Here is an 18261-nt window from a genome sequence, read left to right as displayed (position 1 = left end):
GGGCAGCCCACATACAGCCCTGGCACGCCGCATAGAGCCCGGGCAGCCCGCATAGATCCCCGGCACGCCGCATCGAGCCCTGTCACGCCGCATACTGCCCTGAAAGGCCCGCATAAAGCCCCGGCAGCCCGCATAGAGCCCCGGTAGGCACGTACAGATCCCTGGCAGGCCCGCACAGACCCCGCTCGCACACACAGACACTCACACTCTTCCCCCCTCCGGAACGCATATAGAAGGACAGAAAGGGCTTATTTACGTTCCGATATTTGTGTCCCATTGACTTGCATTGGTATCGGGTATCGGCGATATCCGATATTTTTGGGATATCGGCCGATCCGATACCGATACTTTTGAATATCGGAAGGTATCGCTCAACACTACGGCCTACACACAGACAGCTCCGCAAACCCACACAGTCTCTGCCCACAAATAGTCTCCACCCACAGTCTCCACCCACACACAGTCTCCGCCCACACACAGTCTCCACACACAGTCTCCGCCCACACACCTCCTCCCTATCTGCAGTGTTTCTCGCAGGCAGTTGCAGCAAATCCTCAGATCTTTTTTACATCTGCGGTTGTGCCTGACACAATGGAAGTCAATATGTGCAGAAACGCTGCAGATCCGCAAAAAGAATTGACATGCTGAGAATCTGTGCGTTTTTTTCCACAGCATGTGCACACCAAATGTCATAGTTCACATAGGCTAACATTGCTTGTGCACTACACTACTGCAGATTTAATGCAATTCCACAGAGTCCAAAAACCCTGCGGATCTGCATCAAAATCCGCCACGTGTGCACATAGCCTTATTTCCATGTCCCAGCACCGCTGCAGCCTGTGATTGATGAGACTGGGAGTTACTCCCCGGACAGTATTAGGACACATCCCGTGTACACGGCAGGAGCACGGCCACACACAGGGCCACACACAGGGCCACACACAGCCCCACACACGGCCACACACACGGCCCCACACACGGCCCCACCTGTAGCGTATGGGGAGCAGTGAGCGGCGCTGAGCGCCGGGCGCTGCACTGGGGGAGCCTCGGTCTGAGTCATGGCCACGCCCCCTGAGTGCGCGGCTCTGTCAGATAAGCTGCAGTCACAGGACCGGACTATGCTGCTCTAGCTCCGGACCGCTGGGATCTCCTACCTGTGAGTACGGACTGCATGCTGGGATTTGTAGTGCTTGGCAATGGCTTCTGTGGGTGCTGTACGGGTGGGAGGCAGTGTATGCTCCCCAGCACTTGTCCCGCTTTCTGGTCTTGTGTTTCCCTCTTCTCATGTCCTCCGCTTACAGGCAGGCTGCACTCTGCCCCTATTCACCTGTGTGCTGTGAGGGCGGCCCGGACACACGAGTGCCCGTAGGACGCTGTGCTGATGCGGCCCAATGGTGCCCCTGTAAGCGGCCAGTCCGCACCAGTAAGGCCAGTGTGGCCGGGCGCCTGCTGGCTTCATGCACTTTATTCTCATTCACTTGGATGGGTGAACAATGATCAGCGTTCACAAAAATAAAGCTGCAGAGTGTGAATGAGATTTTAGAGATCCCATTAAGGCTGTGTGCGCACGTTGCGGATTAAAAACACGTTCCGGATAAAACTGCGGAAACCCCCCCCCGCATACATTAAGCATCCTATTATTAGAATGCAATCCGCAGTTTTTGTGCACATGCTGTGTTTTTTTCCGGAGCGGAAACGCGTTCCGGAAAAACGCAGCATGTTAGTTAATTTTTGCGGAATCACGGCAATTCCACACACATAGGAATCCATTGATATGCTTACTTCCCGCATGTGGCTATGCCCACCATGTGGGAAGTAAGCGGATCATGTGCGGTTGGTACCCAGGGTGGAGGAGAGGAGAGGAGACTCCTCCACGGACTGGGCACCATATCCCTGTTAAAAAAAAAAAAAAAAAGGGATATACGGTACTTCCCTTCTGATGGCTCCTGGAGTCCTCCCGCCTCAGCGCTGCACGCGGCGGCTTCCTTTTCCTGGGATGACGTCCCGGCATCACAAAGGTCCTTCGCACAAAGCATCCCTGGGAACGGAAGCCGCTGCGTGCACCGCTCAGGAGATCAGGGGCTGTCGGAAGGTGAGAATAACTTTTTTTTTTTTTTTTATTATTATTTTTAACATTCTATCTCTTAATATTGATTCTGCATAGGCCGCATCAATAGTAAAAAGTTGGCCACACTTGTCAAACTTGTGTGCCCCCGCTGATAGTTACCATAGTAACAATGTAATTGTGAAGCCCACTAGACATATAGAATGTCACCTGTTGGACCACGAGGGGTTACTAATACAAACAAGACTTGTTGTTGGTAACTTTAAATCTTGTTCCTACCCCTTGTCTGTCAGTGGTGCTGTGCCCGATGAGCCCCACAGTGTGTAATGGCGTATTACAGAAGGGATCCCCATGTTACTGCCCCGAGGCCCCCCATCAGGCCGGCTCACAGGGGGAAGAGGCCAGCACCATGCTTCACCCCTCCCCTCCACAGCCAGTCTTGTGTCCTGTTGTTTGCAAGTTGCTCACTCCTTCTTCTTTTTTTTTTTTTTTTTTTTCTGGCAATCATCCTGACCATAGCTGCATGAGGGCTGTGTTAGGCTACGTTCACATTTGCGGTCGTCGCCGCATGCGTCATGCGCCCCTATATTTAACATGGGGGCGCATGGACATGCGTCGCACTTGCGTTTTGCGCCGCATGCGTCCCTGCGGCGCACGCGTCCGGGCGCAGAGGAGGCAGCAAGTTGCATTTTTGCTGCGTCCAAAATCAATTAAAAAAAGGACGCATGCGGCGCAAAACGCAGCGTTGTGCATGCGTTTTGCTGCGTTTTTGTTTGCGTTGTGCGTTGCGGCGCCGACACTGCGGCGCACAACGCAAATGTGAACGTAGCCTTATTGCAGGGTGACGTGTAGCTTTGAATAACATCTGTCTTACCTTGTACCTAAAGGGGCTGTCTACTACAAGGACTACCCCTGTGATCTAAATGATGCCAAAGAAATAAAAAAGCCAATACTCTCCTCCTGTGCCTGCGGCGGTCCCACAGTGTCGGCACTCTCGGTCCCGGGGCTCTTGTATGGTGACGCTGGCATGCTGTCCCCACCTCTGGACATGATCAAGAGCAAGTCAGAACTGCACCTGGCCGCCCACTTCCAGTTACGCCAGAGCAGATTGGGTGCAGGTGCCATAACTGCCCCAGAGCCCTGGTGCTGTGAGTTCCGACACGGCTGTAACTGGTCCAGTACAGGAGGCCAACACTCAGATCGAGAAGGGGTTATCCAAGTAGTTTTTAAGAACAAAAAATGTAATTCTGCCACTGCTTTTTGGGTTTTGTTTTGTCTTCATTGCACTCTAAACATGACCTGGAAACAGTTCCCAGGTCAGTACGAATACGACAATATGAAACATATATTTTATTTCTGTCCCTCTTAGGGGATTGGTAATACTATATACTGCAGTATTTATTCTAAATCATGGTCTGCTAAGAAGCCCTGCCTGCGACTGAGCTTCCCAAGCTGGCAGTGACCCACCCCGCCTGTGGCTGGGCTGGCCGAGCTGGCATTGAGACACACACACACACACACACACACACACACACACACACACACACACACACACACACACACACACACACACACACACACACACACACACACACACACACACACACACACACACACCTGTGGCTGAGCTGGCAGTGACCCCCTGCTTGTTTCTGGGCTGGCCGAGCTGACAGTAACCCCCGCCGATAGCTGTCGGGCCCCCGACGGCCATCGTGGCGCAAAGAACTGGAGGGTGTTTTAACTGCAGAAATGGCTAAAATTCCTTTGGAAACAATTCACACATTGTATGAATCCATACCTCGGAGAGTTGAGGCTGTGATCGCTGCAAAAGATGGACCTACACCATATTATACTAACTTTTGTTGATGTTTCCATTATTTTGTCCAACCCCTGTATTTGTAAGGTATGGAGGAATGTGTATGATCACATAGTACAACCTCTGCTGCTAGTTACGTGCTCTCACGATGAAAACTGCGGATGTCTGGATATACTGGTTTCTAGATAATTTTGAAAACTATATGGGGGTTTTTCTGGTTTGTGGTTCAAAAGAAGAAAAGGACACTTGGTGTTGAATTTTCTTCATTTATTTTCTTTATTTTTTTTCTTAACAAAATAGAAATTTGTATGAGCCCTTAGAGCTACTTCACACGTCTCTGCAAACCGGTTAGAAGTAGCCATAGCCATTCTGTGCACTGCAGACTGCTTGGCCTGATTGGCATGGTGGTCTGAAGCCGCTCTGACCCGGATTCAAATTTATCAAGTAATTTCTGTTTTGTCACTGGTGCTGCTATTCATGAAGTACTCCACAATGAGGGGGCACATAATACCCTCCAGGGTGGACTGTTAGGCTATGTGCACACGTTGCGGATTTTGCTGCGGATCTGCAGCTGTGGGTCCGCAGCAGCTTTCCATGAGGTGTACAGTACAATGTAAACCTATAGAAAACGCAATCCACAGTGCCCATGCTGCGGAAAAAATGCGTGGAAACGCTGCGGTTTACATTCCGCAGCATGTCAATTCTTTGTGCGGATTCCGCAGCGGTTTACACCTCCTCCATAATAGGAATCCGCAGGTGTAAAACCACAGGTGGAATCCGTACAAAATCTGCATTAAATCCGCAGGAAAAACGCAGTGCCTTTTACCTGCAGACTTCTTAAATCCGCTGCGGAAAAATCCGCAGAGCTCAAAACTACATGTGCACATACCCTAAGGGTCATGTGCTATTCTGATGTGCACTTTCTCCTTTTGTATCCTATCCCCCCTTCTCCTGGCCTTCTTCTTGGGCTAGCCAGATTCCTAAGGGAAGATTGTGAGCCAGGGCCTGGTGCAGACAAGGGAAAAGGGGCATTCCCACTGCAAGACATCAATGAATGAGTGCTGTAAAAAAACATTGATTTCATGATAATCTTCCAGTGTGAACAGGCTGTCGATCACATGATGCACAAGCAAAACACTACTTCATTAGGTTAACCCCTTCACCCCGAAGCCTGTTTTCTCCTTACTGACCAGGCCTAATTTTTCAATTCTGAGCACTGTCACTTTGAGGTAATAGCTCTGGAGCGCTTCAAGGAATCTCGCTGATTCTGAGATTTTCTCGTGACATATTGTACTTCATTATTTGTGAAAGTTTGGCGAATATTTTCAGACTTGTCATTTTTGTGTCCTTAAATCAGTCATGTTGCGCAAAATGGCTAATAAATAACATTTCCCACATGTCTTCTTTACATGAGCACAACTTTTGAAGCATATAATTTTTTTTTGTTCGTAAATTAGAAGGGTTAAAGGTTGGCAAGCAATATCTCATTTTTACAACAAAACTTACAAAACCACTACTTTTTTTTATGTATCACATTTGAAGTGACTATATGACAAAAATTCCCCAAAAATGACCCCATTCTAAAAACTGCACACCTCAAGGTGCTCAAGACCACATTTAAAAAGTTTATTAACCCTTCAGACAACGCATGCGGAGGCATCCGCATATATCTGCATGGCCTGCGCACCCAATGTTAAAGGGAACCTGTCACCCCCAAAATCGAAGATGAGCTAAGCCCACCGGCATCAGGGGCTTATCTACAGCATTCTGGAATGCTGCAGATAAGCCCCCGATGTATCCTGAAAGATGAGAGAGAGGTTAGATTATACTCAACCAGGGGCGGTCCTGCTGCGGTCCGGGTCCAATGGGCGTCGCGGTCCAGTCCGGGGTCTCCCATCTTCTTACGATGACATCCTCTTCTTGTATCAGTGCGCAGGCGCCAGGAAAGATCAGAGAGGCCTGCGCACTGCAGTACTTTGCTTTGCCCTCAACAGGGCAGTAAAAGTACACCTGCGCCGGAGCCGCAGCGTGAAGACAAGAAGAGGATGTTATCCTATGAAGATGGAAGGGACCGGACCGAGACGCCCATCGGATCGGACCGCCCGCCCGCCCAGGTGAGTATAATCTAACCTTTATTTCTCATCTTTCAGGATACATCGGGGGCTTATCTACAGCATTCCAGAATGCTGTAGATAAGCCCCTGATGCTGGTGGGCTTAGCTCACCTTCGATTTTGGGGGTGACAGGTTCCCTTTAAAGATAGGGGATGTAGGCGGAGCTGAAGGAAGAGGCAGGACAGTGGGCCGGGCTTCACAGAAGAAGAAGGCTTTCAGCCGCAGAGAGGGTCTTGAAAAGTGAGATGCTGGTGTAAAAGTTTGCTGTAGAGGTGATAATCTTTATCGAGCAGTGGGTGCAGCAACACCCACACAATTTTCCCACTCAGCCCCCCCCCCCAGGACAGGGGGTGTCAATATAGGTGTCCTTCCCTTCGTAGTCCCTAAGTGTGTGTGTGTGTGTCCTGAGGTACTCTCCCACAGCTTGTACATTTATTTATTTATTTATTTATTTTTTTTAACATTTCGTAGCTGGCCCTTTTTCTGGGCAGGTATTGTTGGAATTTTAGCCTCCCTTTCAAATGAACCAGAGATTCATCTATAGCAATGTCCCTTTGGGGGTTGTACGCTTCAGGAAATTTTCTTCTGAATTGTTCAACTACTGACCTAATTTTATATAGACTATCAAAGTTGGGATCGTCTCGGGGAGGGCACTGCGCATTTGACTATAATGTAAAAACATTTGGATCTCTCCAAATTGTGTCCTAGTCATGGGCGTGCAGAATACCGGTGTACTGTAGAGTATTAGAGTATCAGTATTGCCAAAGCTTTAGTTTTCCGACTATGCCCCTACGCAGTACAATGCCCCAAAATGTCATAATTTCTGCTGCATTGACAGGAGTCAATCTGGCATATAACTGTGAGATTTTGGGTGACAAATTACTCACCCAGGGGCATTCCCGCTGCGGTCCGGTCCAGCACCTCCCATCTTCTTACGATGACGTCCTCTTCTTGTCTTCACGCTCCGGCGCAGGCGTACTTTGTCAGCCCTGTTGAGGGCAGAGCAAAGTACTGCAGTGCGCAGGTGCCGAGAAAGGTCAGACGCCCGGCGCCTGCGCACTGCAGTACTTTGCTCTGTCCTCAACAGGGCTGACAAAGTATGCCTGCGCCAGAGCCACAGCATGAAGACAAGAGGACGTGATCATAAGAAGATGGGAGGCCCCGGCCGCGTCCCACATAGGATCGGACCGCCCGCCTACCCAGGTGAGTATAATCTAACCTCTTTTTCTCATCTTTCAGGATACATCGGGGGCTTATCTACAGCATTCCAGAATGCTGTAGATAAGCCCCTGATGCCGGTGGGCTTTGCTCACCTTCTATTTTGGGGGTGACAGGTTCCCTTTAAGGCTATGTGCACACTTTGCGGTGTGCTCTGCGGGTTCTCCCGCAGCGGAATTGATAAATCTGCAGGGCAAACCCGCTGCGGTTATCCCTGCAGATTTATCGCGGTTTGTTCCGCGGTTTCCGCCTATACTATTGATGCTGCATATGCAGCAATATGCAGCATCAATAGTATAATGTTAAAATAATAAAAATTGGTTATACTCACCCTCTCTGACGTCCCGATCTCCTCGGCGCTGCACTCGGCGGTCCGCTTCCAAAGATGATGTGCGAGAAGGACCCTTCGTGACGTCACGGTCATGTGACCGCGGCATCATCACGGTCATGTGACCGCGACGTCACCACAGGTCCTGCTCGCACAGCAACTGAGACCGGGCGGCCGCGTGCAGCGCTGAGAGGTGAGTATAGCATTATTTTTTATTTTAATTCTTTTTTTTACACCCAAATATGCTTCCCAGGGCCTGGAGGAGGTTCCGCGGTAAAAACCGCAAAGTGTGAACATGGCCTAAGCCATGACGTACCCATACCTCCAAGGTCGGGAAGGTCTTAACAACCTGGATGTATTGGATACATCCAAGGTTTGGAAGGGGTAAAAGGATATGTTTATTACTCCTCTTAATAACTGTGTGCCAATGCATATAATGATAAACCACCAGATTATCGTTCGCTTTTGAGAGCTTACTGGTTCTAGTTAAGGTAATGCACAAACTGCTCACCAGTATGATCTGAGTGTCTGAGGCATAGTACTGGGAATGGTCCTCCTGATAGTCTAGATTTTACATTTTAATTTCTTTAATAAAAAAAAAAAAAGGAAGTGCATGCAAAGTGAGTGTTAGGTTTTGCACAAGTAATTCATGCAGGAACAATAGGCTTGTTACCATGGACCCTGTGTTGTGATGGCTGCCAATAATGTAAAAGTACCTACAGCTGAGCCGTGTGGAGTTTTTATCAGGACTTTTGATATTTTGAGGAAGTTGGTGTCTCATTGGTACTTCATGGTCCAATCAGTGTGCTAAAAGATAATGGTGTGAGTGTTCATGTCTGATATCAAATGAACTGTGGAGAGAGGGACTTATCTGGAGCGAACGTGGACTTCCATCATCTGCTCTGTCCAGGTGCGTACAGATGTCTTGGCAAGTCAGACGTGTTCAAAAAAACTTACTGTCATGGATGTTGCTGAACATAGAAGAAAATGTAACGTTCTTCATCTTAAAGAACAGGACATAGATCAGCATTGACTCCAAAACCTGGAGTCTAGTTTAAATGGAGACACAGCGGTGATCCCCTACTTCACAAGTGAAGGCCGGGTCTTGGACTGTCAGGTGCAATTCAACAGTAATGACATATAATTTTTTTTTTTTTATGGACAGGGTAAAAGTGTCTGGACTCTCCATTTCTGGGCAGTTTGTAATGGTTTAAGAAAGTTGCACAACTGTTTTTCAAGATTCTTTTTACATAAATTGTGTTTAAAGGTGAAAATATGTTAAAAACCCGGTCTATCATGCCACTATTGGCTCAATAAAACTTAGGCTGTCGAGACAGGAAAACTCTTAATCATTCCTTGCTAGCGCATAAAGGCTCTTCTATGTGGAAGTCTTCCCTGACCTGGATTCTAGCAGCTGTTGTTATTATTATTATTATTATTATTATTATTATTATTACTATTTATTGTTATAGCGCCATTTATTCCATGGCGCTTTACATGTGAGGAGGGGTATACATAATAAAAACAGGTACAATAATTTGAACAATACAAATCACAACTGGTACAGGAGGAGAGAGGACCCTGCCCGCGAGGGCTCACAATCTACAAGCTATCTGCCCTTATGTCGTACATTAGTGAGAAGCTCTGCTCAGTTAACTTGAGTATTATGGTATTTTATGTCTTTGAATATGCATCTTAAATATAGTGTGTGATTTAAAAAAATAAATAAAAAAGAGCTCAAATGGTAATTTTAGCATTTTTGTGATCGCCATGTATGAAATCAATGAACAGAGAGCCAAATGTTGCTTTGCTTTCATTTCAGTGTGTGTGTGTGTGTGTGTGTGTGTGTGTGTGTCTGTGTGTGTCAGTACTTTGAGATTCCTATAACTTGCTGCCTAACTTTTTTTTTTTTTTTTTTTTACGGCAAGAGATTACAGTGTAATTAAAATTTCCCATGATTCTTGTGTTGCACAAATAAGGTGTTACACTTTATCAGCATGATTTTGGGCAATACCAAATCTTTTTAGTAGGGATGTGTGTGTTGTGTGTGTTTTTTTTTTCTGTACTTAGTTTTCCATCGATTCGGCTATATGAAGGAGATTTTTTTTTTTTTTTTTTTTTTTTTTTTGGTACAAACAGCTTTTTGATCGTTAATGGAGGGTTATTCAGACTGAAATGCAGTAAATTTTTGTGACTGCAGCATGACAGTGTGCGATAACATACTCACCCAGCTTGCCTCAACAGAAGGGAATTGGGAGAACTCTGATGCCAGTGACACGTGACTGCTAGGGATGAGGGAACATGCACTATGAAGTTCAAGGTACCACATCCCGAACACTGACTTTAAGCCGACAGTTAGGTTTACAGTTCGGATGCCCAATAAAGTCTGTTGGCTGGGTTTAATCCACAAGCTTTTAGGCTGTGGACACTTCCGGAGCCATACAGCCCTGTATTGGCATGACTGTGATTGACAAGCGCACCACGTGACCCAGCCTGTTTTAAATGGCATTTCATCAGGCAATGTGTGACGTGTGTTTTGCATTCTGTGCCTGAAGCGAAGCATAAATCTTCTTAACCTGAACACTACCTGCATTACGAGGAATCTGAATTCCAAGTACAAGGTACACTGGTGGTGTCTGTCTCTCAGTACATTGTACCCAGCAACCACTACTTTTTTCCAGGTGTGCCATACCTACACAGAACATAAATGTTACGGACCACATCAAGTGTGTACTATGCAACACCATCAGTGGCAAGGTCCAAATAACCACCATTATGTGGAACAGTCAGCACAGCCAGGGACATTAAATTTCCCTAACAGCCCACTGGGTAAGTGTAGTGGTGGCTGGTACAGAGGAGTAAGGCATTCTAGTGCATGTCCTACCACCACCTAGGATTGCTGGACGTTTCTCTGTCCAGGTTGCCGCCGCCACCACCTCCTCCGCTTCCTTCACTGCCCCCTCATCTGGTTACCATAAGACCTGCACCTCAAACTTCAGCACAGTCATGGGGAAATGGCAGACTGTTCTGAAGCTCCTGTTTGAAGGACAAATCCCATAATGTGCAGGAGCTGTGGACTTGGATCTCGCAGGAGACTGTTGAGTGGTTGGTGCCTATGAAATGTCAAAGCAGCTCTGGGCCTAGCCGGTATGCCGCACATAACTTGCCTGGCACATGTGCTGAATTTGGTGGTGCAGAGCTTCCCAAAAACCTACCCACATATGTAATATCTGCTACTGAGTTTGGGCACTGTGTGCCCGCTTTCAGTTTTCTCACCGTGCTGCTGCTGCTCACCTGTCTGCGCTGCAATGTCACATCTGCTTGCCTTCTCACCGCCTCATATGTGATGTACAAACAAGGTGGAACTCTACCTTGCATATGCTGGAGAGACAGCAGCAGCAGGTAATAGTGGATTTTCAGCTGCAGCATGCATGGCTGAGTCGCTCTGCGGGACACCACCACCAATGAGTGGGCCTCGATGTGGGACGTGTGTGCTGTTGTGCTGCTTTAAATACTCCACCAACCTGGCCTGCGCTGATGACGCCATCATCAGCGTTACAATACTAGTATGCCTGCTGGAAAAAACACTTCAGGCGATGACTGAAGAGGAGCAGGGCCTGTCGTCCACACATGGCTCGGAGGGTCTCTCTACCAATAGTGGCCAGGTCCAGAACTGTCTGGCCAGGGTGCAGTTTTGGAGGGGGCAGGACAGTGTTCACAGCAGGTTGGCACTTGAAGCAGCTCATGGACATCACTGGAGCATGGCTGGGGGGATACCTCCCACCGAGGATAGCTGGTCGTTGCCTCTGGGCAGCCTTGTACTCGTGAGCAACAGCTGCAGAGTTGCCCGTATTATCAGTGCTGATTACTGGTTGGCCACGCGGCTAGAACCCTGCTACAAGGACAACCTACAATCATTACTTTTGTCACTAGAGCGGGATCACTAAATGAGTAAATACAAGTGCACGCTGGTAGAGAAACTGATGGCGGGGGCTCATTCAAAGAACAAGACGGAGGAGGAACCTGCCAACCCAGCTGTCAAACAGCCACCACCTCAGAAGACAGGATTAGCATGGCGAGAATGTGGCAAAACTTTGAGCACGCCACAACGTCCGGCTGATACGGAGGCAGTGTTACAACTAGAGATGAGCGAATATGTTCAGCTCCCTCCTTATTTGGCAAGCTATACGGGTTACCAAATAAGCTGCCACGGGAACCCGGATATATGGATCGCTCCTGCTGATCAGCTGTCCAGCTCCGCAGCTGTATGTGTCGCTTTTGTTTTCAGTCACAACACATGCATGGAGAGCCTGTTTGTTGGGTTCTCCATGTATGTGTTGTGACTGTCGGACAGCCATGACACATGCAGCTGCGGCATCGGACAGCTGATCAGCAGGAGCGATCCAGGTATTTGGGTTCCCTCTGTAGCTTATTCAGTAAGCGCAATGGCTTGCCGAATAAGGACGGAGCCAAACATATTCGCTCTTCTCTAGCTACGGGCTGGATGAAGAGTAAGTGTCCACACGTCCCCACATACTAACTGATGGGTCTTCCCCTATTTAATTTTTGGGTCTCCAAATTTGATACATGGTCTGAGCTTGCCCTTTATGCTTTGGAGGTGCTGGCCTGCCCTGCATCTAGTGTACTGTCAGGTCATGTGTATAGCACGGCAGGGGGTGTGATCAGACAGGCGCGTCCTCCTGTCCACAGCCAATGTGAGGGAAGCTAGCGTTCATTAAAATGAACCAAGTGTGGATCCCATAGGACTTTTCCATACTTGGGCTGTGATTAAACAACTATACCAGCTGCACCCAGCCAGTGTTCAACTTTAGTTGCCATGCGTTTAATTTGGGTGCCTCCCCAATTTAAAAAAAAAAAAATAAAAAAAAATAAAATGTTGGCTGCTTCCACCTACACCGCTATGTCTTCCTCCAATGGGTCTCCTAGTTCAAGATTAATATTTTATGTCTGCTCTGCTTGGTGTAAGTACAGGATTCAGCTGGAGTGCGGGACAGTATTGAGTTAAGTTGTGCAGTTTTCCAAAAAGATTGTGTTCTGTGCATAAAAACAAATTTTTCTACTCTTCTGCACCAATGTGTGTACAAAACTTTTACTACTCTACAATAGTGTAGGAAGTACTTTGCCTTAAAACCACAACAAAAAAATGAGGAGAGCATCAAATGTCAGACGTGGTGCTGCTGCTGGAGCGTGCCCATAGTGCAGCTCTTCCACAGTCAGTAACTTGATTTCCACCGGCCCGTAACTGATTTAATGTGGTGGTTTTTTTTTGTTTTGTGGTTTTTTGTTTTTTTTTGGCGAGCTGTAGTCAGAAAATTCATCAAAGTAGGCAAAAGTGAAGCAATGAATAACCATTCACTGTTTGACTCTACCATCGGTGTATACATGTTACTGGAGCAAGCTGGAATTACTGTGGCTGCGGGCACCAGATTTTCCCTCCAACAAATCCCCGTTAAAGGATGTAAAGTACTCATTCCAGTTAAGATCCTCTATATGGTCATTGATGCTTATTTTCTTTCTATATCACCTGTTCAGAATTGGATAATTTGCACGACTGCTGCCTTTTTTTGGATGTGGTAGCCATTTTTCTGGCTCCCATTATGGAATCAAACCCTGATTCTCCGTTACCAGTTGTCGCATGCAACGGAGCCCGTACAGCGTGAGGGGAAGGGAGGGTGGCTTCCTGTATTGGCAGATCCCCGAAAAACCACCCTTGCACGGGGAGGGTGAGGTGACTGGCCTTCAGAGGAGACCACGACTGTCCTGCCTCGTCACCCACCACACCTAAGGTGATGTACAGGGTCGCTTCGGAGAGGGGCAAGCCCCTATATCAAGCTCAGACCTGCCTCCACCAAAGTTCTGGTTGCCATTGACTTCTATTGGGTTCGGGATCACAATCGGATGCCGAACCTGAACATCCACGGATCCGCTCATTCCTAGTATGTAGACTGCAGTGATGTCACCAACCTCTTGCACACGGAATACAGGAAACTTGTTACTGTTCTCAGAAAATTAAATTAACTTTACGATGATATTTCAGTTATTCAATACAAAAAGTGAAACTCTTATAGGAGTCATTACAAACATTGATCTATTTCAAGTGTGTTATTTCTGTTAATGTTGATGATTATGGCTTACAGCCAATGAAAACCCTAAAGTCTTTATCTCAGTAAATAAGAATAAACAAAAAAACACCTGCAAAGGCTTCCTAAGCATTTAAAAAGGTCCTTTAATCTGTTTCAGTAGTTTCCACAATCATGGGGAAGACTGCTGACATGACAAATATCCAGAAGGCAGTCATTGACACATTCCACAAGGAGGGTAAACCGCAAAAGGTCATTGCTAAAGAAGCTGGCTGTTCAGAGTGTTGTAAACAAGCATATTAATGTTGAGTTGAGTGGAAGGAAAAAGTGTGGTAGAAAGATGCACAAGCTACCGGGATAACCGCAGCCTTGAAAGGATTAATAAAAGGCCATTCAAAAATTTTGAAGAGATTCACAAGGAGTGGACTGCTGCTGCTGGAGTCAGTGCTTCAAGAGTCACCACACACAGACATCCAGGATATGGACTACAAGTGTCGCATTCCTTGTATCGAGCCTCTCATGACCAATAGACAGAAGCGTCTTACCTGGGCCAAGGAGAAAAAGAACTGAACTGTTGCTCAGTGGCTCAAGGTATTATTTTCAGATGAAAGTAAATTTTGCATTTCATTTGGAAATCGGGGTCCCAGAATGAGGATGAAGGGTGGAGAGGTACACAATCCAAGCTGCTTGAGGTCTATATAGTGTGAAGTTTTCACAATCACTGTTGGTTTGGGGAGCCATGTCATCTGCGGTGTGTGTGGTTTTTTTTTTTTTTTTTTTTTTTTAAACTTTTGTCATGCTTCAATAGTCCGCATTGTAAACTAGAAGGTGCCATAACCCAATTGGCTCTGCTACATGCAGGTGATGATCAGTTCGCCTGTATGTAGTAGAAATGCTGACTTCTTATGAGTGCCGATCACTGGGAGGGGGGCGCTCATAGCAATCTGGCAGTGACAACCATAGAGGTCTGCTGGAGACCTCTAGTTTTATGCCAACCCATCGTCGACCCTCAGTCATGTGACATGCATTTTAACTAGTTAACAGCCGCGGGTGGATCGCGATTTCACCCGCGGCTGTTAGAGGCACATGTCAGTTGTTCAAAACAGCTGACATGTGCCGGAAAAGATATTGGCTTCGCACCGTAGCCCACATCAAAGGGATGGAGTCTGACATTTGCGTACTATTATGCCTGGTATCGGAAAGGGGTTAAAAATCACTTTTCAAGCTGGTGTTTTAAAGTATTCTTCTAATTAAAGATGTGCTGGGGATGCCAGATGGGTTGGTGGTGGTTTGCAGAGGTGGCCACAGGCTACTAATGTGTCTGCTAGGCAAGGGTCCTGCTAATCCTTTATCACCACTACCTAATTCTTCTCCTTAGGCCAGTCTCACACGTCCAGATATTTTCGGTACCGGAAGAAACGGTCCCGGAGCTATGTATGTGCACGTAGGCCATCCGTGTGCTGTCTGTGTTTCTCATCCGTGTTTTGAAACAATTTGTTTCAATTTTAACCCTATGACTTTAAAAAAGCACACGGACCTCATCCGTGTGCGGTACGTGTTTACACGCACCCATTGACTTTAATGGGTCCATGTGATCCGTTCGCTCCCACGAACACTGACATGTCTCCATATTTACACACGGTCCGTGAAAACACGCTGACCTCTGCAGAGACATATTCATTTTAGTGTGTCAGTGTCTCCGGTACGTGAGGAAACTGTCACCACACATACCGGAGTCACTGACGTGTGAAACCGGCCTTACAAAGCTCCTTTTCTAAGGCAACCTTCCCACGATGAGCTTTCAGTGCCTTTGATACTGCGTGTTTCTGCTGCATCAAAACATGCATCGTCTTAGACCACGTGCACACGTTGCGGAAAGTGGTGCAGATTTTTCCAGACTGATTTTGGTAAATCCGCAGGTAAACCGCACTGTGGATTTACCGCAATTTTTGTGCGGATTCCACCTGCGGTTTTACACCTGCGGACTCCTGTTAGAGCAGGTGGAATCCGCACAAAGAATTGACATGCTTTAGAATAAACAACGCTACGTTTCAGCACAGTATTTTCCGTAGCATGTGCACTGCGGATTTTGTTTTCCATAGGTTTACATGGTACTGTAAACTCATGGAAAACTGCTGCGAATCCGCAGCGGCCTATCCGCTGCAGATCGGCAGCAAAATCCGCAACGTGTGCACATACCCTTACAGTTCTAGCAAAGTGGATGAGATAAATAGACCTCTCAGGCCCACTGTGCTTCTTTTTAAGAGTATAAACTGACCTATGGTGCGTATTTCATATACGCAGTATGTCAATTTCATTTGTGGGTATGCTGTTTTCTGTGTGGATTTTCCCCATAGACTTGTATTAGATGTGGAAAATCTTTAGTGAGTTTTCGCTGCAGAAACTCGTTAAAAAAAAAAAAAGCTCATTCGGCTGCGTTCACACTACTGAATTTGGTCAAAACTTCTGAGTTGGCACCCGGTCTGTGTTAGGGTAGATTGGCATGCAGCCGATATATTACTGTATTCTTGTATTCCTGTATTAAGTCCAATGCTATGGAAAGGTGACGTTATCCTGAGGTTCCAGACCCATCAGATGGGATAAAGACCTGTGATCTTTGTCCTCCCAAGGTTCCTCTGTAAGTAGCTCACTGCTGAGTGATTTAATGGCGAGAGGGCATAAGGGCAGTATTATCTGTAATCTGCATACAGAGGGAATGCTGGAATTATCACCGCCTTCTCCAACCACAGGACACACATAAAGCCTATGAAATGAAAATATTCTGACCACCATGTACCTTATGACACTGATCCTTATTAGTGATGAGCAAGTACACTCGTTGCTCGGGTTTTCCCGAACATGCTCGGGTAATCTCCGAGTATTTGTTGTTGCTCGGAGATCGGAGATATTGTTTTCATCGCCTCAGTTGCATGATTTACGGCTTCCAGATACGCTGAATACATGTTGGAATTCCCTAACAAACAGGCATTCCTCACATGTATTCAGTGTATCTGGAAGCTGTAAATCATGCAACTAAGGCGATGAAAACTATATCTCCGAGCAATAACAAATACTCGGAGGTCACCCGAGTGTGCTTGGGGAAAACCCGAGCAACTAGTACACTCGCTCATCACTAATCCTTATTACATGAACCAAAATTCTACTTTTGTCACAAAATACACTGCTCAAAAGAATAAAGGAAACACTAAAATCCCACATCCTAGATATCACTGCATGAAATATTCCAGTTGTAAATCCTTTATTCATTACATGGTGGAATGTGTTGAGAACAATGAAACCTAAAAATGATCAACGTAAATCACAACTAATATCCCACGGAGGTCTGGAGTTGGAATGATGCTCAAAATCAAAGTGGAAAATGAAGTTACAGGCTGATCCTATTTCAGTGGAAATGCCTCAAGACAAGGAAATGATGCTCAGTAGTGTATGTGGCCTCCACGTGCCTGTATAACCTCCCTACAACGCCTGTGCATGCTCCTGATGAGGCGGCGGATGGTCTTCTAAGGGATCTCCTCCCAGACCTGGACTAAAGCATCCGCCAACTCCTGGACAGTCTGGTGCAACGTGACGTTGGTGGATGGTGCGAGACATGATGTCCCAGATGTGTTCAATCGGATTCAGGTCTGGTGAACAGGCGGGCCAGTCCATAGCTTCAATGCCTTCATCTTGCAGGAACTGCTGACACACTCCAGCCACATAAGGTCTGGCATTGTCCTGCATTAGGAGGAACTCAGGGCCAACCGCACCAGCATTTGGTCTCACAAGGGGTCTGAGGCTCTCCTCTCGGTACCTAATGGCAGTCGGGCTACCTCTGGCGTGTACATGGAGGGCTGTGCAGCCCTCCAAAGAAATGCCACCCCACACCATTACTGACGCACTGCCAAACCGGTCATGCTGAAGGATGTTGTAGGCAGCAGATCCCTCTCCACAACGTCTCCAGACTGTCACGCCTATCACATGTTTTCAGTGTGAACCTGCTTTCATCTGTGAAGAGCACAGGGAGCCAGTGGTGAATTTGCCAATCCTGGTGTTCTGTGGCAAATGCCAAGTGTTGGGCTGTTAACACAACCCCCCATCTGTGGACATCAGACACTCAGACCATCCTCATGGAGTCGGTTTCTAACCGTTTGTGCAGACACATGCACATGTGTGGCTTGCTGAAGGTCATTTTGCAGGGCTCTGGCAGTGCTCCTCCTGTTCCTCCTTGCACAAAGGAGGTAGCGGTCCTGCTGCTGGGTTGTTGCCCTCCTACGGCCCCCTCCACGTCTCCTGGTGTACTGGCCTGTCTGCTGGTAGCGCCTCCAGCCTCTGGACACTACGCTGACGCACAACAAACCACCTTTCCATAGCTCGCATTGATGTGCCATCCTGGATGAGCTGCACTACCTGAGCCACTTGTGTGGGTTGTAGAGTCCGTCTCATGCTACGAGTGTGAAAGCACAACCAACATTCAAAAGTGACCAAAACATCAGCCAGAAAGCATTGGTACTGAGATGTGGTCCCCACCTGCAGAACCACTCCTTTGTTGAGTGTCTTGATGATTGGCAATAATTTCCATGTGTTGTCTATTCCATTTGCACAACAGCATGTGAAATTGAT

The 18261-nt window shown here is 47.1% G+C and overlaps 1 protein-coding gene across 1 annotated transcript in view; it reads left to right on the top strand.

The window, feature by feature from the left end:
* The first annotated feature begins 913 nt into the window (after positions 1-913).
* The window catches only part of PRXL2A (peroxiredoxin like 2A), a 29726-nt gene continuing 12378 nt past the window's right edge, over positions 914-18261 (top strand). The window contains exon 1 of the mRNA XM_077259360.1: positions 914-1156. The gene's annotated coding sequence lies outside the window, so the exon portion shown is untranslated. The remainder of the gene's footprint in view (positions 1157-18261) is intronic.

The sequence above is a fragment of the Ranitomeya variabilis genome, chromosome 4 (genome assembly GCF_051348905.1).
Source record: "Ranitomeya variabilis isolate aRanVar5 chromosome 4, aRanVar5.hap1, whole genome shotgun sequence".
In the NCBI taxonomy this organism is placed as follows: Eukaryota; Metazoa; Chordata; class Amphibia; order Anura; family Dendrobatidae; genus Ranitomeya; species Ranitomeya variabilis.
Note: the sequence above shows the minus strand (reverse complement) of the source record. Positions and strands in the feature narration are given on the sequence as shown.